Source organism: Trichomycterus rosablanca, chromosome 1, assembly GCF_030014385.1.
Source record: "Trichomycterus rosablanca isolate fTriRos1 chromosome 1, fTriRos1.hap1, whole genome shotgun sequence".
Taxonomy (NCBI): domain Eukaryota; kingdom Metazoa; phylum Chordata; class Actinopteri; order Siluriformes; family Trichomycteridae; genus Trichomycterus; species Trichomycterus rosablanca.
This window is the reverse complement of record NC_085988.1, coordinates 52,307,160-52,333,210: the sequence shown is the minus strand read 5'-3', so window position 1 is coordinate 52,333,210 and position 26,051 is coordinate 52,307,160. Positions and strand designations below refer to the sequence as shown.

At 39.7% G+C, this 26,051-nt stretch overlaps 1 protein-coding gene across 10 annotated transcripts in view; it reads left to right on the top strand.

Annotated features, from left to right (window-relative positions):
• The first annotated feature begins 731 nt into the window (after positions 1–731).
• The window catches only part of ppp6r2a (protein phosphatase 6, regulatory subunit 2a), a 119,097-nt gene continuing 93,777 nt past the window's right edge, over positions 732–26,051 (top strand). For 9 of the 10 annotated variants that reach the window (XM_062994416.1, XM_062994399.1, XM_062994432.1 and 6 more), the window contains exons 1-2: positions 732–814; positions 908–1,039. The gene's annotated coding sequence lies outside the window, so the exon portion shown is untranslated. The other variant, XM_062994391.1, reaches the window with a different exon arrangement.

Below are 26,051 nucleotides of genomic sequence, written 5' to 3'. Positions count from 1 at the left end.
GCTATTAAAAGTAAAGTCAATTTTCAATGCTGATTTAGCGTAATAGTGTTGGTCAGTCTGTATCATATATTGAAAGAAAATTAAAATTTGTTTTCCATGCATTCACACTAGCATGTTCTGGGATTCAATTGAGTCTCATCAGTACACACAAGTTGGCAGCCAAATGATAAAGCATTGCAAAGGAATATCTTTGAAATATTCCGCATTATATAACTAATAAAGTATGAAGAGTGTTTTTCTGTATAAAGACACTCAAAGAAGAACTGTTTGTATACTTTTCCCACAAACCAAATCTGGTTTATTTTAAAATACAAAATAAAATTCTGTATTTGGATATGGTGTGTGGTGGAAACTTTATAGATATTTTTTCAGCCAATATGTAATGTACATGTATTGTAAAGTTTAAAATGTTTAAATTATTATTATTATTAAATTATTACAGATGTCCTCTTGTTATTGTTTTTAATTACTCAGCTCTCTTTTTTACACACATTTCTCTGTAGGACACACATGTTGACTCTGGGATGCTCTTACAGATGGTTGCCTTCTTCGTAATTTGTCAAAATGCCCAGTTATATGCATGAGAAAAATCGAAGTAAAGGTGGTATGCAAATGGGGCCAGTATAATCTGTTTAAACATAGGCCTAAAGGTTTCTGTTATTCTACCGCTATTTAATCCAGGTGTAAATGGGTTAAACCGGAGCGGGCGCCTCTGCCACAGTAAGTAACTCGGAGGAGACTCGTGCTGCGCGCTCCCGTCACACAGATCGCCATTTTGAATCGAAAATATAACCGATTTTTTCTTACATCGCATGTAAGTGTTCGAGCCCGTCAAACTTGGCAGCTGCATAACCGATTGTAATCAAATGAGTAAAAATATTGCACATTGTGTATTGTTTTTCTGAAGGATAAACTTGTGTAGTTCTGGCGAGTGTGTGAAAGCGTCGTACACAGTGAGTGTGTCCGGTACTGCTACTTCAGTTCTAAAGCAAAACAAATCGCTCCTGTTGTAAGCAATCAAACTCAACCTGAGCCTGGGGTAAGTTTGTGCAAAATCATTGACATGTCGAACTCAGCATTGCTCGTTGAGCCTTCTTTACCAGGCTGTCACATTTAAGTGCTCTGTTTTATTGTGCGCTGCGGGTTAAATTTGTATATAAAAAAGCTGTGTTAGTTTAAACTTGTTTTACTGTTTTGGAGACGTAGCGGGCTAGCTACTTTTATAGCTAGCGCTGTTGCAAAGCCAACGTAGTGCGCCTTGTGCAACATTATGTACGATTAACGTCGAGCTCGAAAAAAAAAAAAATAGCTTTAAAACCAACTTTATTTAACTATTACGTAGTGTCCGAGGCGGTTGTTCCTAAACGTGAAAACGGCTAGTTACATTAGCTCGCTAGCTAAGCTAATGCTTTGGTCTCGTTTACTCGTTAGGGCCTTGGAGGGCAGATATGCTGTTTTAAACCGCATACTACCGTACTAAATAGTAAGATCAGTACACCACCAGTAATATCGGTTTACCTACTGTTTAGTGCGTTGTATGCGATCTGGGACCCAGACCTGGAGTTGAATATACAGACAGAAAAGTAGAGATAACAGATACGATAATGTCAGCACTGACAGGTTTAAGTGTCTTATTTAAGACGGTTTATTTTTTTATTGGCTTTTTGTCCTTTAAACTGTTACATAAGTAACTAACTTTATTACGACTTTAGTTTAGCTGTGAAAACTTGAAAAAGTATTAATTCCCCTATGTGAAAGTATTTGTGACAAAAATAGTTAATAGTAGTTAATAATAATTAAATACCTAGGATTTTTGGATAAATCACCTTTTAGATGCCATTGGGAAATTTGTTAAAGCAGCACAGTAGAGAGCAAAAATAATGTAACATAATTAAAGATGTTGAATATACATTACAATTATGAATATACGCAAAACTACAGTAAAAAGTAAAAACTAAAAACAGTGCAATAATTTTTACAAAAAGTAAAAATATTTAAATGTATAATTAATGAGCTTAATTTGACTAGGTGCTTATTTTTTTAAAGACCAGTGGAGCTTGCTGTGACAGATTTCTCTTAGTAACTTTAAGGTCTTTTTAAAGATATCTGATAATAATTTAAAGATCAGGATGATATCCTGACTGCTCAAGAACATGCATTTGGTTGTGTTGGAATGCCCCGTAACATGATGCTACAACTACCGCATTTAGGATGGTGTTACTCAGCTGATTTGACTTGTTAGTTGTTTATGCTGGGGCACACACTTGGCACAGCAGTCGATTATGCTAGCCTATCACTGCGAGAACCTGATTTCGAATCTTAGCAGTGCTACAATAACTACAAAGCTGTGATTGGCTATATCTGGGTTGATATGAATTGGTGCTCTGTCCAGGGTATTTCGAAATACTTTGCACCCAGTGTTTGTGAAGGAACTGGGGCTGCCGAGACTAGCAAAGATAAAGTGGTTGATAAAAAGGAGAATAATAATTATTTAAGCCAATTATTCATGTTGGTCATTGAGAACTATCACATGCCATGTTCTGGCACACATGAACATGTTCTGACACACACACGCACAAATAAATCTGTCTCTTTTCACCAGTCAGTAGACCGTTTCAATGAGGGTAAACAATAACAACGCTACTGCGCATGTCTGTTCCTTTCGCTTTTCCGGTAGCGCCATTTTTAAACATCCATCCAGCTGTCAACATGACGAGCTCGTACTTTGCGAGTCTCCCGAACCCGAAACAAACGCGATATAAGCAGAAATGAATGATAGATCATCAAGTATCTGTACCGGACCCTTTTGAGGAGAATTTAAGAAGTCAGTGTTTTTCCTCTGACCTAAAACGTTTGCCTGAGGTAACATACCCAGCCGTGTGTCACTACCTTGTTGAAACGGAGTGTGTTTACACCAGAGGCAGTGAAAGCACACCGCAGTTTGGACGCATACAATTAATTATTAAAATCATTATTGTGTCATCTCCCCTTTTGTGTCTGTTGAGCTAAGAGCCATTATAATATGATAAAAATATGACAAACCACAGTGAATTACTTCTCATCTGAATTAGAACATATTAGCTAATGCTAAAACTATTTTTTATAGCCTAACTGGAAATACATGAAATATTTTACAGTAAGCACAACGTATTCATAAATAGTTTATTTACTTTTTGTATTACAAAAGTAGAACCATGTTTCTTTACATGTCATTTAATAATGAAGCTAAGCTAATTAAGCTGTTAATATAATTCCATATAGTGACATTTCCCCAAAATATAGTCCTATACAGTATTATTTTACACAGTATTATAAGGGGAATGTAAACTTTTTAAGGCTTATGTTAGGTTTATGTTTATTCTGTACTATTAATACAAATATTAAGCGCCTGCGTATTTTAATACACGTAAGCTAAACGTCAGGGACAAGACACCATGAGAACAGCGTTCAACTGAGTACATTTGTTCACAATATTTATTATGAAATAATATACAGTATATTACATTAATTATAAGAGTTGATGGTGGGTATCCAGCCGTCTCTATTTACAGCAGCAATCCAAGCGTTTCACTGTGTGTTCTTTTGGAAATCTGTTCACCTTTATTTCTGAAAGCAAGTTTGTACCCGGTCTGAGGGAACATCCGACAACCGAACAACACGGTCCTAACTTTAATTTAGACATACTGTCAATAAATCACACCTGAACTAGCGCAAAGGAATTGAAGCAGTTGTGCTCAATCGCTATTGTTCTGAGCGCTGTTTACCACCAAGCGGAAGCGTCTTAGGAACATCTACGTCACTTCCTGGACTCATGAATATTCATTTGAAACGGTCTATAGAGCCATTACACACACAAAGGAACATTGTGTTGGCACCTTAACCAGACAGTAGGAGTCGCTATTGCAGCGTCAACAAAGTGATAATCCATAAGGCTTTTTCTTCCTTTGGCATGGCTTGCTGTTTGTAGAATTCCTCTGAACTGTTTGTAGAGTGACCGACCAGGCTAGTGGTACTCCTGAAACTTAAACTCTGGTGTCAGTGGTTGTGGACTAGCGTAACAGACTGCTGGTCCAACTAGTAAATAGAGTGCCCTGCTAGGTTGTTGATTAAGTTTCTTAAAAAGTTCTGTGGGTAGTTTTTCTTAATCTACAGTGGATTAAATATTATTCAGACCCCTTGACTTCCTGCACACTTTGTGTTGTGGATTTCATTTTGAATGGATTTAATTGCCATTCGTCATTTACCCATGAATCTGCACTTAATCACTCATAGTGTGAAGTGGAAACATGTTAGAGTGGAAACATAGAGTTTAAAAAAAAAAATTAATTAAAATGGAAATCTTATTCGTAAAAGTATTCAGGCCTTTTGCTGTGGCAAAGTTTGGGTAGTTACATCCGTTTCTTCAATTTCTTTTGAAATAGACACTGCATTGACAAGATAAAAACCAAGCTAGAGGGTGGGAGGGGGTTAAAAAACCTTGCTATATTTTAACTGTACAGTCAGTAACAATGAAATATATTTTGGAGCACTGAATTCATTTTCAAGGTACTGTATTAATAGCTGCTTTTAAAATAAATATGTTAATACAAGTGTTAATATACGTTAAATGTTAGAAGTTCTGATTTAGAAATGTTAAACTTGATAACACGTAAGAACAGAATAAGCACTTCACCAGATTGTTGGATGATTTTACTATTTTACTATTTTTAGTAAGGTCCAGGCTATACCAGAGGAGAACCGTCACAGGGCCCTCTCGACCCTCAGAAAGGGCCTAAGCCATTCTAAAAATAATATTTATTTGATCTACTCATAATTTGACTATCAATGTTTAAACAAATAAAAATCTGAACAAATAAATTCTTCATACCTGCCTATTCAATTTGACATCTTTCCTCTAAATGGGTGGGCTTTTATCCCATATATACCGTATACATCTGTTTACCATGTTTTACATATACAGTCCTCTATCATGTCCATAGCACCTTAATCTGTATCACTTTAACCTGCATAGCATCTTAATCTGCACCTTAATCTGTATATTGTTTTTAGCTGTATATCCTGTTCATAGTACATTAAATAATATATTCAACTTTATAGATCTTGTTCATACCACTGCTATTTACCCACTGTAAATAATGTATATCATAGATACCGTATATTCTGCACTTTCTGCTTATTGCACTTGTGGTTAGATGCTAAACTGCATTTCGTTGCCTTGTACTTGTACATGTGTAATGACAAAGTTGAATCTAATCTAAAAATGCTGAGTTCTGCCTACTATGCAGACACAGGTGTAATGTAGGATGGTTAGTAGCGATGGTATGATGGTATAAAATTGTTAATAGTGGTCCGTATAACTTTATATATATATATATATATATATATATATATATATATATATATATATATATATATATATATATATATATATATACATACATACATACATATATATATATATATATATATATATATATATATATATATATATATATATATATATATATATATATATATATATATATACATATATATATTTATATATATATATATATATATATATATATATATATACACAACCCCTGGCAAAAATTTTGGAATCACCACTCTTGGAAGATGTTCTTTCAATTGTTTAATTTTGTAGAAAAAAAATAAATCACAGACATGCCACAAAACTATCATTTCTCAAACTGTCAACCCTCTGGCATTAAGAAACAATAAAAAAAGAAACAAATATAATAGTTGTGGTCAGTCACAATTGCTTTTTTTTAGATCAAGTAGAGGAAAAAAATATGGAATCACTCATCTGAGGAAAAAATTATGGAATCATTAGAAAACACTGCACCATTATTACTTTGTTGCACCACCTCTGGCTTTTATAATGGTTTAAACTCTCTGAGGCATGGAGTTAACTAATGACAAACAGTATTCTTCATCAATCTGCCTTCAACTGTCACTTGCTGTTGCCAGATCAGCTTTGCAGGTTGGAACCTTGTCATTGACCATTTTCTTCAATTTCCACCAGAGATTTTCAAATGGATTGAGATCCGGACTATTTGCAGGCCATGCCATTGACATTATATGTTTTCTTGAAGGAAAGTTTTCACGTCCTTTGCCCTATGGCAAGATGCATTATCATCTTGAAAAATGAAGTCATCATCACCAAACATCCTTTCAACTGATGGAATAAGAAAAGCGTCCAAAATTTCAATGTGGACTTTGGCATTTATTGAAGACCATCTCCCCTGTGCCTTTACCCGACATGCAGGCCCATATCATCAACAACTGTGGAAATTAACATGTTTTCTTTAGGCAGTTATCTTCATAAATTTCATTGGACAGACACCAAACAAAAGTTCCAGCATCATCACCTTGCCCAATGCAGATTCGCGATTCATCACTGAAGATCACTTTTATCCAGTCACCCACAGTCCACGATTGCTTTTCTTTAGCCTACTTTAACCTTGTTCTTTTCTTTTTAGGTGTTAATGATGGCTTTTGTTTGGCTTTTCTTTTTGAAGGAGTTTTATAATCCTCTCATTTGTTTCAACTGACATATCTTGTGTTGGAACCATGATTCATGACAATCTGCTTTGTGCAACAGCTCTCCGAGGTGTAAGCACTCTTTTTAAACTGAAGAATAATTAGCAAATCTAATCTGCTGCAGATGTTTTGTTTTTAAACTGCAAATTACAGAGTAATTCCATAATTTTTTCCTCAGATTTGAGTGATTCCATATTTTTTTTCCTCTACTTGATCTAAAAAAAGCAATTGTGACTGACCACAACTATTATATTTGTTTCTTTTTTTTATTGTTTCTTAATGCCAGAAGGTTGACATTTTGAAAAATGATAGTTTTGTGGCATGTCTGTGATTTATTTTTTTTCTACAAAATTAAACAATTGACAGAACATCTTCCAAGAGTGGTGATTCCATAATTTTTGCCAGGGGTTGTATATATAGATATTACAGATGGAAGGATTGATCGGCTATGTATCGGTCGATTTTTAATCAAAATATGCAATCGGCCGATATTTCTCAAATTTAGCCGATCCCAAGAGCTGATCACGAGCGGCTAAAGCAGACCTGGGCATTGTATGAGACATCCCCAACCGGCCCGCATGAGGTCCGTGGCAATTAAAAATCAGATGTAAATAAATGTACATCATACATGCCATATAACAGGATTGTTTTTGACGGTACCGCTATGTCTTTACATTTCCGCAAGTTTCGATTTATGTGTGTGCGAGTGTATTGGGCTTCACCGTAATGTGTCTGGGGTAGGGGTGTGCTATATCGTATCGTTCACGATAATACCGGTATAATTTTCAAACGATACAAAAAGTACCATATCGGGATAAAAGCGATATTTTGCGTACTTTACGTAATGACGTCACACAGCTACGCAAATGGCGTACGTTCGTTACGTGGGTCATTTGGGTACAGTAACGAGTATGGCAGAACGCGGCTCTGCGGTGGAGGAGCTCGTTCCAAAAACTCCAAGTCCACCATAAATTAATCTTTGGCAACCCAAACCCGCCGGCAACTTTCTTGCGGAAGTATTTCTGCACGCAGGTTTACACAGGGACGCAATTCAACCGAGCACCTCCACCAACCAGTGCAGGAATACTCTCAACAATAATGTCAACCACCAACACAGATGTAGTACTACTATTACTTAGTACTAATACTACTGTACTTAGTAGTAATTGTGGCGCGCTACGAGTAAAGGCCCACCGGGCTCTGCGCGTTCAAGTGTTGCCAGGTTGGGCGGTTATCCGCCAAACAATTTAATAGCAGTTAAATAACACTTCTATTTAAAAGAAAATATTCCGTTTTAAAAAGCTCCAGCATTGTAGAAGGCTATTAAAAGTAAAGTCAATTTTCAATGCTCATTTGGCTTAATAGTGTTGGTCAGTCTGTATCATATTGTTGAAAGAAAATTATTTTTCCATGCATTCACACTAGCATGTTCTGGGGTTCAACTGAGTGTCATAATTACACACAAGTTAGCAGCCAAATGATCAAGTATTGCAAAGGAATATCTTTGAAATTCTTTCTCATAATGTTAAGGTTATAGGCTATATTTTCTTTTGTTTTTTTTTACTTGTCAGTGAAAATAGAAAGAGAAAAAAAGCTTATTATTAGTATGCAGGTATTCGTGATGTAATTTTACATGGCACTCACTGCCTGTATCCACGATTTTCCAGGTAACCCGATGGGGGCTGCCATGACACCTCCCTATTTCCGTTTGCCGGTTTTTCGTTTCCGGTCGCGTTAGATTTGCTGTAGTACTAACTACAAAATTATTAAACTATTTTGGTAAGAACTGCATGGTTTAAATATGAGCTGGGGCTCGACGTGTGCCGCTCTCAGGTGCCACAACAACTCAGAGAAATTAAAGCTGTTATTGGAAAGTACACGCTTTAAACACCAGCGGATTTGTAAACACTGTCCGTGCCCTGCGCCTTATGTGTTACATTCCATAATAATATAATAATAATATTAATTATATAATAATTATTATTAATTAATATTAATAGTATTATATATAATATCGTATAATGCAGTTTCACTTTGTATGGTCCAAAATTTTAGAGAGCGTTACCCTGTTTGCTGTTCCCAGTTCATTGTTTTAGTAAATTAAACAACGCAACGCGTTTTATTCTGTCCCTTCAGCTCCACTTTCCTGCTTTACATCCACTCATGAACCAAGTACAGTATACACTGTTGTAGAAGTAAAAACAATCAACAAATTAGTCGTGATACATTGTTTACTATTTCAAATGTTTCACAGCAGTTAGAATGTTCCTAGGCTCATCCCTACCTTCCACAACTTCCCTAACCCTGCAATGCACGAGCAACCCACCGTCTCCACTATTTTGTTACTATATAGGTAGTTGTGTGCCTCTATGTGCTTTTATAGTTCTGTAGCTCCTCACCGTCTACAGCTTCGGAAAAGACGAAATGGTTCACTATATGAATATAGCTAACCTCATGTCATCTACCCACTCTGTAAGCGTGGGACACTGTCAGAACACGGTCACCACAGCTTCTTAAAATGTCCTTACTGTCGAGTGCTAGGAATTAATAAAGGACTCAGTTTTAACTTAAACAAAACTGCTTTATTGTTCGGAGCATCAGCTTGAACATGCGAGTGAGCAGGGTGCGTTCCAGCAACATACTGAGAGGAGGGAATAAGGGTACACACTTCAAAGTGCACTCGTCTAACAAAATGCATAACTAGACAGTTGCTCTACACTTACTATTCAACCACCGAGCGCTTTTGGCCATGTTTGTTAAAAAAAAAAAAAAAACAGTTACGAATGACCACTACTTCTGTCGTTCAGAACGTAAACACTGTAACCGGAAGTCAAAAACCGGCTTCAGCTACGAATCACGGGAAAGGTCAAAGTTCAGGAAAATCGTGGATAGGTAAATAAATAAGTGACCACATAAAAAAAAGTATCAGTTTCTGTGCGACCCCTGTGTGAGCAATGGTCTCAGTCTGGCAGACCCTATGAAAATCGTCTGACTTCGCCATTACATTATGTTACATTATTTTTACTGGAAAGACAAAATAAAGAAAAGTGTGTGTAATTCTTACATACTTCCTACATTTTTTTACAATGTGTTAACTTATATTAATTCTAAATAAAACCTGAACATTATATATTTTTTGCAATAGTGTTTTCTCGAAATAAATAAAATATTTTTCAGTGTTTTGTTATATCGCCAAAAATATCGTTATCGCAAAAATAACCTGAAATATCGTGATATTATTTTAGGGCCATATCGCCCACCCCTAGTCGGGGGAACAGAGCTGAGTGTGATTGACGGTCGAGTTTTTAACAAGACATTAACTTCTGAAGTATTTGTTTACTGAAGTCAGACATAAAGCTGTTTAAGGATCACAATTTAGGCTTTAAATCGCTGTTACGGTACTAAACGGAGAAATACAAGAACATGAACGATGCGGAGTGTCACATCTGATGCTTCACTAACTAAACTGCAAAAGCAACAAGGACTTTTTATAAAGTTTAACACATCCAGAACTGAAGCAGTCAGTCTGGCAGTTGTTTACCGTATATAACACAGACTCATCCAGGGCTGCTGTTATATGTAATCTAATTCTGACAACTGCGTGATTTCAGTGACACTATGCAGACAACATTTGTTTAATTTGCTGTTTTTCGTTTAGAAATAATTCATCATCTACATTTGATTGTTGCAGTTTTCCGTTTTAAAATAACCCAGGGTCCGAGTTTAATGACTGCAATTTTGACTGCATTTATGTAATATTAGGGCTGGACGATATAGCTCAAATTTATATCACGATATAACTCCTAATTTCGGTCGATACGATATAATTCCGATATCGATATGAATAATACAAATGTCAGAAAAACTGCCAAAAACACCAACATTGAATGGCAGTACCTGCAGACCTCTTTTCTGGTTTCTGGCAAGAAATACAAGCTGAATACACCACTGAATTAGTCCTTCCTCTCTTATCAGCTATTTCGTCTGCTTCTTTTTCAACTGTGGACAGTGGCGGAGCCAGACAATCATCTGAACCCCAGAACATGCTAGCGTGAATGCATGGAAAACAAATTTTTATTTTCTTTAAAGAATATGATACATTCTGACCAACACTATTAAGCCAAATCAGCATTGAAAATTGATTTTACTTTTAATAGCCTTCTACAATGCTGGGGCTTCTTAAAACTGAATATTCTCTTTTCAATAGAAGTGTAATTTAAATGCTATTATATTGTTTTTCTAAAAAAAAAAAAACCCGCCCAATTTGGAGGAAAACCGCCCAATCTGGCAACACTGGAACGCGCAGAGTCCGTTCGTGCCTTTACTCGTAGCCAGGGGCGGAGCCAGGGGGTGGCCAGTGGTGGCCATGGTCACCATAAATGAATCTTCGGCCACCCCTCCGGCCCCCCCATCACCGCTTTGCCGGCAACTTTTTTTGCGGAAGCATTTCTGCACGCAGGTGTTCTCACAGGGACGCAATTCAACAGCGCACCTCAAAGAAGTAGTTCTCCCCCAAAACCGTGCAGTAATACACGACATAAAGGTCAACCACCAACACAATTACAGAAGCAGTACTACATAGTGCTACTATTACTATTTAGTAGTATTTGTGGCGAGCTACGAATAAAGGCGCAACCGGGCTCTGCGCGTTCCAGTGTTGCCAGATTGGGCGGTTATCCGCCTAATTGGGCGGATTTTGTTTGAAAACAATTTAATAGCAGTTAAATAACACTTCTATTTAAAAGAATATATTCCGTTTTAAGAAGCTCCAGCATTGTAGAAGGCTATTAAAAGTAAAGACTATTTTCAATGCTGATTTGGCTTAATAGTGTTGGTCAGTCTGTATCATATTGTTGAAAGAAAATTTAAATTTGTTTTCCATGCATTCACACTAGCATGTTCTGGGGTTCAAATGAGTCTCATCATTACACACAAGTTGGCAGCCAAATGATAATGTATTGCAAAGGAATAGCTTTGAAATTCTTCCTCATAATGTTAAGGTTATAGGCTATATTCTGGTTTTTCACTTGTCAGGGAAAATGAAGAGAGAAAAAAAGCTTATTATTCTTCGTGATGTAATTCTACATGGCGCTTACTGCCTGTATAGGTAAATGAGTGAGTGACCACATAAAAAAAGGTATCAGTTTCTGTGCCACCCCTGTGTGAGCAATGGTCTCAGTCTGGCCACCCCTATGGAAATTGTCTGGCTCCGCCACTGCTCGTAGCGTGCAACAACTAATATTAGTTGTATTAGTACTCACTAGTATTAGTACTCACTAGTATTAGTACTCAGTAGTAGTACTTTTTCTGTAATAGTGTTGGTGGTTGACGTTTATGTTGAGTGTGTTACTGCACTGTTTTGGTGGAGAACTACTTGCTTGAGGTGCGCTGTTGAATTGCGTCCCTGTGGGAACTCCTGCGAGCAAAAATGCTTCCGCAAAAAAGTACGCACTGATATAATACGTAATATATATCGTTCGAATTTGTTTAAAAATCATATCACCGTTATTGAAACATTTTCTATCGCGATATATATCGATATCGAATTATTGTCCAGCACTATGTAATATACGGTTTTTTCGTGTTAAAATAATTAATGGTTTAAATTTAAAAATGCAGTATTTTCACTGTATTTGTTTAATTCACTGTTTTTTCGTTTAAAACATTAAGGGCTATGTTTCATTATTGCAGTATTGGCTGTTTAATTTACAGTTTTTCCGTGTTAAAATAATTAATGGGCTAAATGTAATTGCAGTATTTTAACTGTATTTGTTTGATTTACTGTTTTTTTGTTTTTTTTTTCGTTTTAATTAAGGGCTACATTTAATTATTGCAGTATTGACTGTTTAATTTACTGTTTAAAAACAATTCGAGTTCGTTTTAAAACAATTCAAGATCTACATTAAATGGTTGTAAAATAACCCAGAGTCTGCGTTTAATGACTGCAGTTTTGACAAAATTTATGTAATATCCTTTTTTCGTTTTGAATTTAATGTTCTAAATATAATCATTGCTTTATTGGCTGTATTTGTTTGTTTTACTTTGTTTATTTACTGCTAATTTTGTGAAAGATATTATGCTGTTTTACATGAGTTCGTTAAAAATAGTAATAAACCAGTTAGACCATGTTTCATGTCTTGCTTGCGCTAAAAATTGCATGTTGCGCAGCCGTGGCATATAGCCCCGCCCTAGATCGGTATCGGTATCTCGCTGAAAGGTGAGCGGCGATCGGAATCGGCCTCAAAAACGCTGAGCGGTCCATCTCTAATATATATATATATAAAGAGAAAGAGCGCGTGTGCACAAGCTCATGATGCATCTCTCATTCCAACTTAACATTTTCAAGTCTGGTAATGTAACCACCCTTAAACATACTGTTGTTATTAATTAATTTATTATATATATATATATATATATATATATATATATATATATATATATATATATATATATATATATATACACACACACACACACACACACACACACACACACACACACACACACACACACACAGTGGGGGGAAATAAGTATTTGATCCCCTGCTGATTTTCTAAGTTTACCCCCTTACAAAGACTTGAACAGTCTAATTTTTATGGAAGGTTTATTTTAACAGAGAGACAGAATATCAACAAAAATCCAGAAAAAAAACATTAAATAAAAGTTATAAATTAATTTGTATTTAATTAAGGGAAATAAGTATTTGATCCCCTACCAACCAGCAAGAATTCTGACCCCCACAGACCGGTTATGTGCACAAAAGGCACACAAATTAGTCCTGTCCCTGTATAAAAGACTCCTGTCACAGAATCAGTTTCTTCCGTTCAAATCTCTCGACCACCATGGGCAAGACCAAAGAGCTATCAAAGGACGTCAGGGACAAGATTGTAGACCTGCACAAGGCTGGAATGGGCTACAAGACCATCAGCAAGAAGCTTGTTGAGAAAGAGACCACTGTTGGTGCGATCATTCGAAAATGGAAGAAATACAAGATCACAGTCAATCGCCCTCGCTCTGGAGCTCCATGCAAGATCTCACCTGGTGGGGTAAGTGATTCTGAGAAAGGTGAGGTCAGTCCAGAATTACACGGGAGGAGCTTGTCAATGATCTCGAGGGAGCTGGGAGCAGAGAAATGCTGGATATGACCCCAAGAACACCATCCCCACTGGGCATTTCTCTGCCTCCAAACACGGCGAGTGGAGTTGATGCCAAAGAGTTCAATTTTGGTCTCATCTGACCATATCACATTCTCCCAAGCTTTCTCTGAATCATTCAGGTGTTGAATTCAGGTGTCATTGGCAAACTTCAGACGGGCCTGTACATGAGCCTTCTTGAGCAGAGGGACTTTGCGGGCACTGCAGGATCTTAATCCATTACGGCGAAGTGTGTTACTAATGGTTTTCTTGGTGACTGTGCTCCCAGCTCCCTTGAGATCATTGACAAGCTCCTCCCGTGTAATTCTGGGCTGACCTCACCTTTCTCAGAATCATTCTTACCCCACCAGGTGAGATCTTGCATGGAGCTCCAGAGCGAGGGTGATTGACTGTGATCTTGTATTTCTTCCATTTTTTAATGATCGCACCAACAGTGGTCTCTTTCTCACCAAACTTCTTGCTGATGGTCTTGTAGCCCATTCCAGCCTGTGCAGGTCTACAATCTTGTCCCTGACGTCCTTTGATAGATCTTTGGTCTTGCCCATGGTGGTCGAGAGATCTGAACGGAAGAAACAGATTCTGTGACAGGAGTCTTTTATACAGGGACAGGACTAATTTGTGTGCCTTTTGTGCACATAACCGCTCTGTGGGGGTCAGAGTTCTTGCTGGTTGGTAGGGGATCAAATACTTATTTCCCTTAATTAAATACAAATTAATTTATAACTTTTATTTAATGTTTTTTTTCTGGATTTTTTGTTGATATTCTGTCTCTGTTAAAATAAACCTTCCATAAAAATTATAGACTGTTCAAGTCTTTGTAAGGGGGTAAACTTACAAAATCAGCAGGGGATCATTTTAAAAAGCAGGGGATTCAAGTTTAAAACATATCCATGCATCCATGTTTTGTTTTTAGCATGTTACACACCCCAATGTATACTTTTATAAAATTGTTTCACAACCGAACATGCATTGATAATTACAGTAAACATTATAGTGGTTATTATGGGCATGTATTCACTGCATTAGTCACCCCATGTGTACAGACTGCAAATTTATTTTATGGTTGAAGTGATGGAAAATGTATAATTTGGATAAATTATGACCTTTTAATTTTCTCAGTTTTCTTTTTTTGTGTAAACATAAATAACACAGGGATCCCTGTTTGTGTACCCATAGTTTTGATGTGGATGGATCGTATGGTAATTAGGGATGTCGACAACTAATCGATAACCAACAACGAAGTTATTGTGAGATTAATGCTGTTGGTTTAAAATGTGTTTACAAACAGCTGATGCATGATTTCTATTGCGAAACTAGGGGTCCACCCCAATCCACCCTCACTGAGTATGTGCCAGCTGTGCTTGCAGACGCGTTGGGCATTTTAATTCGTTCAGAAAAAAATATTAAATGCATTTACATTATTTAAATCATGAACATTGAAACTATTATGCATTAAAATCACAAACAGTGTTGCCAGTTTGTGTCTGACTATGTTAGACTTTGAACTTGTGGAAATTTGTGTAACTGATTTGCTCATGTTGTTTAGGTTCATCTTACTGTTCTACATTACTGCTACATGTGCTATATTACACTGTTAACTGATCAAAAGGCAGTTGTGACTTCAGTAATGCATCACTGAATTGGTAATTTATATTTTGATGGGACAGTACAAGCTTGTCGGTTATTGGTTAAAAGAAATAGTAAAATAAAATGCATCCCTAATGTTTAATGTAAGATTGTAATATTAACTAACCATGCATAATACTTTGGTTTAAAACATTTTGTGTACGTACCCTGCAGGATTGTGTGCCAAGGATTGCAATTGCCCTGTCTTGTGTTGTGCATTGTTCCATTCATCACCAAAGTACTTAATTCTTAAGGAAGCATGTACCAGCTCTATCTTAAGTGTGCCATATGTACATAAATTGGGGGCACAAGTAGATGTAGCCTTCAGCAAAAATATCATGTTAGATGGTGTGACCTTCTTACCAAGCGAGAGATTATGGAGTGTGCTTTTTTACTGTTGTCTTGGGACGTGCAAAACTTAATGAACAGACACTTAAGTCTACATGTTCTGTGTGCCCAGACACCCAGAGGAACTGGTTTTGTGTGTGTTTGTATGTTTATTGTTGCCAAGGAAATGTTGGCTGCGTAGAATCGTCTATAGGAGAGATGTGTCAATGTATGCAAGCTTGTGATTTGTTTCATGTTTTGGGCCTTGTATGGACTTTGCATAGGTTCCATCTTATAACTTTAAATTTACTTTAACTTTGCATACAATTTAGGGTTAAATTATGTATATATATTCATATGTGCCTTAAGTTTCACCCCATTTTCCTCCTAACATTGGAGTTTTTAGTGGCATTTTTCACCTGATCGCATTTCACATCCTCTACTGCTGCTGACCTCCACTGATGAGAGCCATGACTAATACACGCTTTCTAATGTGTGCAGTAGCCGACCTGCATGAGGTGGGTTAATATGGTGACTGTGTCATGTATGGAGAGTCATACACTGATCTCATTATTCCCTGCCTCTGTGCAGATGCCATCAAACACCCAACAGAGATTGTAATTGCAACAATTATGAGGAATCCCCTCCGGCAGTCACCTGCATGACAAATGAGCCTGTCGTTGTCCTTATAGGCACCCAGCTTGCCGGTAGCAAAGCTGAGATTTGAACTTTTGAGTTTGAGGTGTCAGCTTTGGTGTGCTAATACCCTAATGATCCTACCAGTCGCTTTTCTCTTTGAGGTTGTTCGTGAATAGCTGGTTTGACGTTAGCTTAATGTGTAATAGATCATATATACTGTGTGTGTGTAGGGTTGGGCGGTATGACGATATTACCGTATACTGCGGTATTCAAAAATGGTGACGGTATTCAAAAATGGTGACGGTATTTTTTAAATGTGAAGCGCCGAATTTCTGCTTCAGGTTTACCTTGAAAACTGAGACTTTAGGACATGCGCGCATCCACAGTGAGGGAGGGGTTGGAGGGGTAGGCGGTTGGAGCTCGCTGATTGGCTGTGGGGTGCTCTAGCGACTTTTTCTGGTGTTATTGGAGACTTTTGGAGACTCGAACGTGAAAAAACACATCGTTCTGCAGTTACTGTCCTCAACGAGCAGCGGGTCCTGCCATGAGCCCCTCCCCCTTCCCAAAGCACGTGCGGTCAGTATCAGTCAGTGTTGCCAGATTGGGCGGTTTTCCACCAAAATGAGCGGATTTTGTTGGAAATTGGCAGGGAAAAACACACTGGCAGGTGGACAAAATTTGGGCTGGTTTGTAATAATTTTGGCAGCTTAAAATATAAATAAAAAAAGCTATTGCTAAAGCAGGTGGAATATAAATAGGTCTACCTTCTCCCACCACATCCAACCCGTTGTCAAAAGTTTAATTGACAGGTTATTCTTTCCAGTCCAAGACACTGTTGCCATGCCCATCAATCAGAATCAGAATCAGAATCAGAATCGGGCTTTATTGGCCAAGTATGCTCACACATACAAGGAATTTGTTTTTGGTTACACAGATGCTTGCAGTGCACGAAAAATACAATACAGACAATCTTATTCACACAGCTCACTCTCTCTCTAACACACACATTCATACCTGTAAACATAGAAAACATTGTAAACATTTAGCATGTGCAATTTACATTGTAATTTTAAAAAGGTGCAGTTTTGTGCAATATAAAAACTATAGAAAATATAAAAATATATAAATATGAAATGGAAGTAAAGGTGAAAATCCTGTGTATGCCATTACATAAATGAAATAGGTAGTTTTTGATGTGCAAGTGTCCCGAGTATTAACAGTACAGTAGTGTTCAATTGTTCATGAGCGTAATGGAGTTTGGATAAAAGCTTCTCTGTAGCCTGGTCGTTCGGGTCTTCATGTGGCTGAAGCGTCGGCCTGATGGAAGGCACCGAAACAGGTGATGACCAGGGTGAAACGGGTCAGTGATGATTTTCTCTGCACGCTTCCTGGTTCTGGAGGCATGCAGGTCCAGCAGTGTGGGCAGCTTTACACCGATGGTCCTCTCTGCAGACTTGATGATGCGCTGCAGTCTCTTGGTGTCATGTTTTGTGATAGCGCTGCCCCACACTGTGATGGATGTGGTGACGATGGACTCTATGATGGCTGTGTAGAACTGCACCATCAGCTCTTGGGGTAGGTTGAACTTCCTCAGCTGGTACAGAAAGTACATCCTCTGTTGAGCCCTCTTGATGATGGAGTTGATGTTGCTGTCCCACTTCAGGTCCTTGGAGATCGTTGTGCCCAGGAACTTGTAGGACTCCACAGCCATCACAGTCCTGTCTAGGATGGTGAGTGCTGGCAGGGTTGGGGGTCTCCTCCTGAAGTCCACGGTCATCTCCACTGTTTTTGCTGTGTTCAGCTCCAGATTGTTCTGACTGCTCCAGAGGACAACCTGATCAACCACCCGTCTATAAGCAGACTCATCACTGTCACTGATGAGACCAATGACTGTAGTGTCATCTGCAAACTTCAGGATTTTAACAGAGGAGTCCATGGAGGTACAGTCATTTGTGTACAGCGAGAAGAGCAGTGGGGAGAGTACACAACCCTGTGGGGCACCTGTGCTGATGATTCTGGTCCCTGAAGTACACTTTCCCAGCCTCACCTGCTGTTTTCTGCCAGTAAGAAAGTCAGTTATCCACTGGCAGGTGGAGGCTGGTACGCTGAGTTCAGCCAGTTTGCTGTGTAATTGTCCTGGAATAATTGTGTTGAAGGCTGAGCTGAAGTCCAGGAACAGAATTCTTGCATAAGTTCCCGGGTGATCAAGGTGTTGAAGGATGAAGTGGAGACCCATGTTCACTGCATCGTCCACCGACCGGTTGGCCCGATAGGCAAATTGCAGGGGGTCTAGCAGGGGGTCCGTGATTTCCTTAATGTGGTTGAGAACCAGTCTTTCAAAGGACTTCATGACCACAGAGGTCAGGGCAACAGGTCTGTAGTCATTTAGTCCTGTGGTAGTTGCCTTTTTGGGAATGGGTATTATTGTGGAGCATTTAAAACAGGATGGAACCACACACAGCTCCAGTGATCTGTTGAAGATCTTAAGTAATACAGTGATTCATATGTTAGACAAGTGATTTGAGTTGAATATGAAGGTAAGCAAGTCTCGTACATACAACCTCTCATATGTACGAGAGGGCAAACTTTCATTGCTTGCAAGTTTATTCTTATTTACATGCAAAGGGTTGTGTGTCCCAACAAATAATGCATTTTACAAACTTGGCAGGCTACTTTAAAGACATGCAAGCAAAAATAATTTGTCCTTTATAATGTATAATTACTGATCTGTACACTTTAAGATATTAATTTGTAGGTCATGATGGTTTAACTGGTTTATTATTTGTGAAATGCTAAACATCATCTGCTTATCCTGTGTTTTGGGCGTTTTTTCATGCATTTTGGCTGAAAATTACTGTCGCAATCTGGCAACCCTGCTCAGAGTAGCTCAGTGTTTTCTTAAAAAACAAAACCAAACCACGAATCAACAGAAGAACGTTCATCTGTAGTTCTAAACATATTTAGGGTGTTTTTACCCACTTTTTGTCTCTCCCACGATGTTATTCCTCTCTTCTACACCGTCAATTACACGCAAATTGACCTTATGCAAATTAGGCGATGACGTCATTTAGCGACTTCTAGCGACTTTTAGGATAGCCAATAGCTACTTTCCTTACTGAGGAGTTGGCAACACTGGAGTGAAGAGCCACACTGGCTAGCGTTAGCTGTGAGCTAACAAGCAGAAACTGAAAAACGGCTCGTCTTTTAATTTTTCAAAATCAACATTTTTTATCAGTTCAACCGGAAATGAACACAAGCGCGCATGCGCGGACATGTACTTATTTACTAAATATATCTTCAGTGTAAATCGAGCACAAGTGTTGAGAAAAAGGAGCAAACAGTAATAATAACGTTACGCCCAATCCGCTGTTCTGACTCTTGTCTGCCATAGATTTTCCTGCCTATGTAAGAACTATTTTTTCCTAAATAAAAGCGCTATATTAAGAAAAAAGAACGTCTCACCTGTCGTGTAATGTGAATTATAAAATATATTGTCTGGCCCTTTAAGAAAGTGAAGCGCACTATAGGGCGTAGGGAGCGAGTGTGTAGGGAATAGATCGGATTTGTACCGTTTCTGTGCTCGAGTTTTGCACTGAGCTTGTGTGACATGTAAAGTAGCGTTCTCGTTAACCACTCAAATGTTTGGACTTTGAATTATTTTAACATTATTTTACATCACAGTCATCGCAACATGAACATATACATTCATATTTTTTGTTACGGTATAGAACTTAATTCTGGATTACAGGCATAACTAATCGTACACGTTCCGAGTCAGAGTCAGAGAGGTTTTATTGTCATTTCAGCTACATACAAGTACATATTGAAACGAAACAGCGTTCCTCTAGGATCGCTTCGTGGTTTGGTTTTGTTTTTTAAGACAACACTGAGCTACTCTGAGCAGGGTTGCCAGATTGCGACAGTAATTTTCAGCCAAAATGCATGAAAAAACGCCCAAAACACAGGATAAGCAGATGATGTTTAGCATTTCACAAATAATAAACCAGTTAAACCATCATGACCTACAAATTAATATCTTAAAGTGTACAGATCAGTAATTATATATTATAAAGGACAAATTATTTTTGCTTGCATGTCTTTAAAGTAGCCTGCCAAGTTTGTAAAATGCATTTTTGTAACACGGTACAAAAAGTGCAAGACAATACAAAACACTGTAAATACAACAATAAATACAAAAAATCCTATAATAAATAACTACAAAAGATATTCCTAATTATCCCTAATCTAAACAAGTAATTAGAAGACAGGACTAAAGACAAGTGTTAGTACATGATGGTGAATAGATGGTACAATGGTTCATGAGGTAGTGACATGTTGTACATTAGCAGCGTAAAATTGGCAATGCCGATAAGGTGCCTAAAAAGTAAATAAGGTGCAAAAATACAAGTAAGGTGCAGAAATTACTTGTGCAGTTCCAGGAGGTGTGCAAAAAATGCAAGTAACATAGTCAATACAGTTCAGTGTGTGGCAGCAGAAAATTTCTGGAGGAAATTGTTATAGTACTGAATTGAGGAGTCTGATTGCCTGAGGGATAAAACTGTTACACAGTCTGGTTGTGTTGGTCCGGATGCTGCGGTATCGTCTCCCAGACGGGAGCAGAGTAAAAAGTCCATGTGATGGATGGGTTGGATCGTCCACAATGCTTAGAGCTTTGCGGATGCAGCGGGTGTTAAAAATGTCCGTGAGAGATGGAAGAGCGACCCCGATGATCTTTTCAGCTGTCCTCACTACTCGCTGGAGAGTCCTGCGGTCCGACGCAGTACAATTTCCGAACCAGACAGTGATGCAGCCGCTCAGGATGCTCCTCGATTGTTCCTCTGTAGAACGTGGTGAGAATGGGGGGTGGCAGATGAGCTTTCCTCAGTCTTCTCAAAAAGTAGAGACGCTGCTGGGCTTTCTTGGTGATAGAACTGGTGTTGAGGGTCCAGGTGAGATTCAACTCCAGATGAACACCGAGAAATTTGGTGCTCTTGACGATCTCAACAGATGAGCCGTCGATGTGCAGTGGGGAGTGGTCCCTTAGTGTCTTTCTAAAGTCAATGACCATCTCTTTGGTTTTATCCACGTTCAGAGACAGGTTGTTGACTTGGCACCAGTCCGTTAGATGTTGTATCTCCTCTCTGTACGCTGACTCATCGTTGTTGCTGATGAGTCCCACCACAGTTGTGTCGTCTGCAAACTTAACGATGGAATTCGAGCTGTGCATTGCTGTACAGTCGTGCGTAAGCAGAGTAAACAGCAGTGGACTGAGCACACAGCCTTGGGGAGCGCCGGTGCTCAGTGTGGTGGTGCTGGAGGTGTTCTTACCGATCCGGACGGACTGAGGTCTCTCAGTCAAGAAATCCAGGATCCAGTTGCAGAGAGAGGTGTTCAGGCCCAGCGTGCTCAGCTTTCCAATTAGATGCTGAGGAATGATGGTGTTGAATGCTGAGCTAAAGTCTATGAACAGCATCCTGACGTAAGTGTTCTTTCTGTCCAGGTGTGTAGAAGCCAGGTGGAGTGTAGTGGATATGGCGTCGTCCGTTGAGCGGTTAGGACGGTACGCAAACTGCAGTGGGTCCATGGTGGGAGGCAGTAGGGTCTTAATATGCCTCATGACTAGTTTCTCGAAGCACTTCATGATGATAGGCGTGAGTGCTACGGGACGATAGTCATTGAAGCATGACACAGATGATTTCTTTGGCACGGGTACGATGGTGGTCGTCTTGAGGCACGTTGGAACGATGGCGCTGCTCAGGGAGATGTTGAAGATGTCAGTGAATACATCTGCCAGCTGTTCTGCACATCCTTTGAGCACTCGGCCAGGAATGTTGTCTGGTCCAGAAGCTTTCCGTGGGTTGACTCTGTGCAGAGTTCTCCTCACGTCCGCTGTGGTGAGACGAAGCACCTGGTCGTCACAAGGTGGGATCATCTTCCTCGCCAACATGTTGTTCTGCGCCTCGAACCGAGCGTAGAAGTCATTCAGCGCATCTGGAAGGGAGGGCATCACTGTCACAGACAGGTGGAGTCGTCCTGTAGTTGGTGATGGCCTGGATGCCCTGCCACAAGCGCCGTGTGTCACCGCTGTTCTGGAAGTGGCTGTGGATGTTCTGGCCATGTGCGCGCTTTGCTTCTCGGATTGCCCGGGACAGTCTGGCTCTCGCTGTTCTCAGAGCCGGCTGGTCACCTGCTTTAAAAGCGGAGTCTCGGGCCCTCAGCAGTGCACGCACCTCTGGAGTCATCCACGGCTTCTGGTTGGGTCTGGAAGTGATGGTTCTAGTGGTAGTGACGTCCTCAATGCATTTGCATTAGCAGGTCACTGAAGTCGTGTACTCCTCTAGATCAGTGTAATCGCCGTATGTTGCAGCCTCCCTAAACATGTCCCAGTCAGTGCACTCAAAACAGTCCTGAAGAGCAGAGATGGATCCTTCTGGCCAGGTTTTCACCTGTTTCTGTACAGGTCTGGAGTGCCTGATGAGTGCTCTGTATGCTGGGATTAGCATTACAGAGATGTGGTCTGAGTATCCGAGGTGGGGGCGGGGCTCCGCCCGGTACGCACCAGCAATGTTCGTGTAAACATTATCCAGCGTGTTCGCTCCTCTCGTAGCAAAGTCCACATGCTGATGGAATTTAGGGAGAACAGACTTGAGATTTGCATGATTAAAATCCCCAGCGATAATAAACTGTCCGTCTGGATGAGTGTTCTGCAGTTCGCTGATGGCTCTGTAAAGTTCGCTCAATGCTTCCTTCGCGTTCGCGCTGGGCGGAAGATACACCGCGACAATAAGCACGCTGGTGAATTCCCGTGGTAAATAAAAAGGTCTGCATCTAACAATAGCAAATTCCACCATCGGAGAACAGTACGCCACAACAAGCACAGAGTCCTTGCACCATTCGGTGTTAATGTAAACACAAACGCCTCCTCCTCCTGAGCTGCATTTCTATCGGCGCGATACGATGCTAGCCCGTCTAGCTGAATGGCACTGTCTGGAATGTTGTCGCTAAGCCATGTTTCAGTGAAAATTAAAACACAACAGTCCCTGTACTCACATTGGGTAGTTCGCTGAAGTCTGATACAGTCCAGTTTATTCTCCAGAGAGCATGCATTTGCGAGGAATAACGATGGTAGAGCCGGCCGGCTTGGGTTAGCTTTTAGCCTAGCACGGACCCCGGCTCGCTTTCCACGCTTCTGCTTCCTCGAGCACCGCTTGCGGCGCCCCCTCCCCCGGTCACCTGCTTCAGGTAACACCGAGGACTGCAGGTCTGGTTCTCGAAGTAGGCAGAGTTCATGCAGAGTTCGCTGCAGATCATCTTGCAGGTTGGTTTCTGACTGTTTTCTCAATTGTAGCAGTGTCTGGCGGTTGTAAACTAAGTCAAAAGTGGTTTCCATACGTTTATAAACAAAACTGTCCTAAACAAACGTACAAACTTTTCCTGAAAACAACAAAAAAACACAGTTTTTCGACCCCAGAGCGGCCGCTGCGTGTTAACGCGCCGCCATCTTGGATGTTCTATCATACACTTTTAAGAAATATCTGTAACTATAAACTAAGCAGTTAACTTTTGAAATATATTGAAGTGTGTAGCCTGCTATTATTCTGTTTTGTGTGGGCAGAGAGAGATTACAATGCCAAAATGTTATGTGTTAATGTTTGTGTTAAAGTGTAATTGATACACATGCATTTATACTTATGCGTATTTATTATAGATCAGATAAGATAAGCAATGTTTGACGTTCAGATTGTTAAATCTTTTTATAAGAAAACATTGAAATATTGTAATTACACTCGTGTGTACACTGTAAAGTTTGTCCGCGACACAACCCCCCCCCCCCCGCCAATACCCCCCCACCCCCCGCGGTAATACCGTATACCGCGGTATTTCCTGAAGACGGTATGACGGTATGAAAATCGGCAATATCGCCCAACCCTAGGTATATATATATATATATATATATATATATATATATATATACATACAGTGTATCACAAAAGTGAGTACACCCCTCACATTTCTGCAAATATTTCATTATATCTTTTCATGGGACAACACTATAGACATGAAACTTGGATATAACTTAGAGTAGTCAGTGTACAGCTTGTATAGCAGTGTAGATTTACTGTCTTCTGAAAATAACTCAACACACAGCCATTAATGTCTAAATAGCTGGCAACATAAGTGAGTACACCCCACAGTGAACATGTCCAAATTGTGCCCAAATGTGTCGTTGTCCCTGCCTGGTGTCATGTGTCAAGGTCCCAGGTGTAAATGGGGAGCAGGGCTGTTAAATTTGGTGTTTTGGGTACAATTCTCTCATACTGGCCACTGGATATTCAACATGGCACCTCATGGCAAAGAACTCTCTGAGGATGTGAGAAATAGAATTGTTGCTCTCCACAAAGATGGCCTGGGCTATAAGAAGATTGCTAACACCCTGAAACTGAGCTACAGCATGGTGGCCAAGGTCATACAGCGGTTTTCCAGGACAGGTTCCACTCGGAACAGGCTTCGCCAGGGTCGACCAAAGAAGTTGAGTCCACGTGTTCGGCGTCATATCCAGAGGTTGGCTTTAAAAAATAGACACATGAGTGCTGCCAGCATTGCTGCAGAGGTTGAAAACGTGGGAGGTCAGCCTGTCAGTGCTCAGACCATACACCGCACACTGCATCAACTCGGTCTGCATGGTCGTCATCCCAGAAGGAAGCTGACGCACAAGAAAGCCCGCAAACAGTTTGCTGAAGACAAGCAGTCCAAGAACATGGATTACTGGAATGCCCTGTGGTCTGACGAGACCAAGATAAACTTGTTTGGCTCAGATGGTGTCCAGCATGTGTGGCGGCGCCCTGGTGAGAAGTACCAAGACAACTGTATCTTGCCTACAGTCAAGCATGGTGGTGGTAGCATCATGGTCTTGGGCTGCATGAGTGTTGCTGGCACTGGGGAGCTGCAGTTCATTGAGGGAAACATGAATTCCAACATGTACTGTGACATTCTGAAACAGAGCATGATCCCCTTCCTTCGAAAACTGGGCCTCATGGCAGTTTTCCAACAGGATAACGACCCCAAACACAACCTCCAAGATGACAACTGCCTTGCTGAGGAAGCTGAAGGTAAAGGTGATGGACTAAACCCAATTGAGCACCTGTGGCGCATCCTCAAGTGGAAGGTGGAGGAGTTCAAGGTGTCTAACATCCACCAGCTCCGTGATGTCATCATGGAGGAGTGGAAGAGGATTCCAGTAGCAACCTGTGCAGCTCTGGTGAACTCCATGCCCAGGAGAGTTAAGGCAGTGCTGGATAATAATGGTGGTCACACAAAATATTGACACTTTGGGCACAATTGGGACATGTTCACTGTGGGGTGTACTCACTTATGTTGCCGGTGGTTTAGACATTAATGGCTGTGTGTTGAGTTATTTTCAGAAGACAGTAAATCTACACTGCTATACAAGTTGTACACTGACTACTCTAAGTTATATCCAAGTTTTATTTCTATAGTGTTGTCCCATGAAAAGATATAATAAAATATTTGCAGAAATGTGAGGGGTGTACTCACTTTTGTGATACACTGTATATATATACAGTGTATCACAAAAGTGAGTACACCCCTCACATTTCTGCAGATATTTAAGTATATCTTTTCATGGGACAACACTGACAAAATGACACTTTGACACAATGAAAAGTAGTCTGTGTGCAGCTTATATAACAGTGTAAATTTATTCTTCCCTCAAAATAACTCAATATACAGCCATTAATGTCT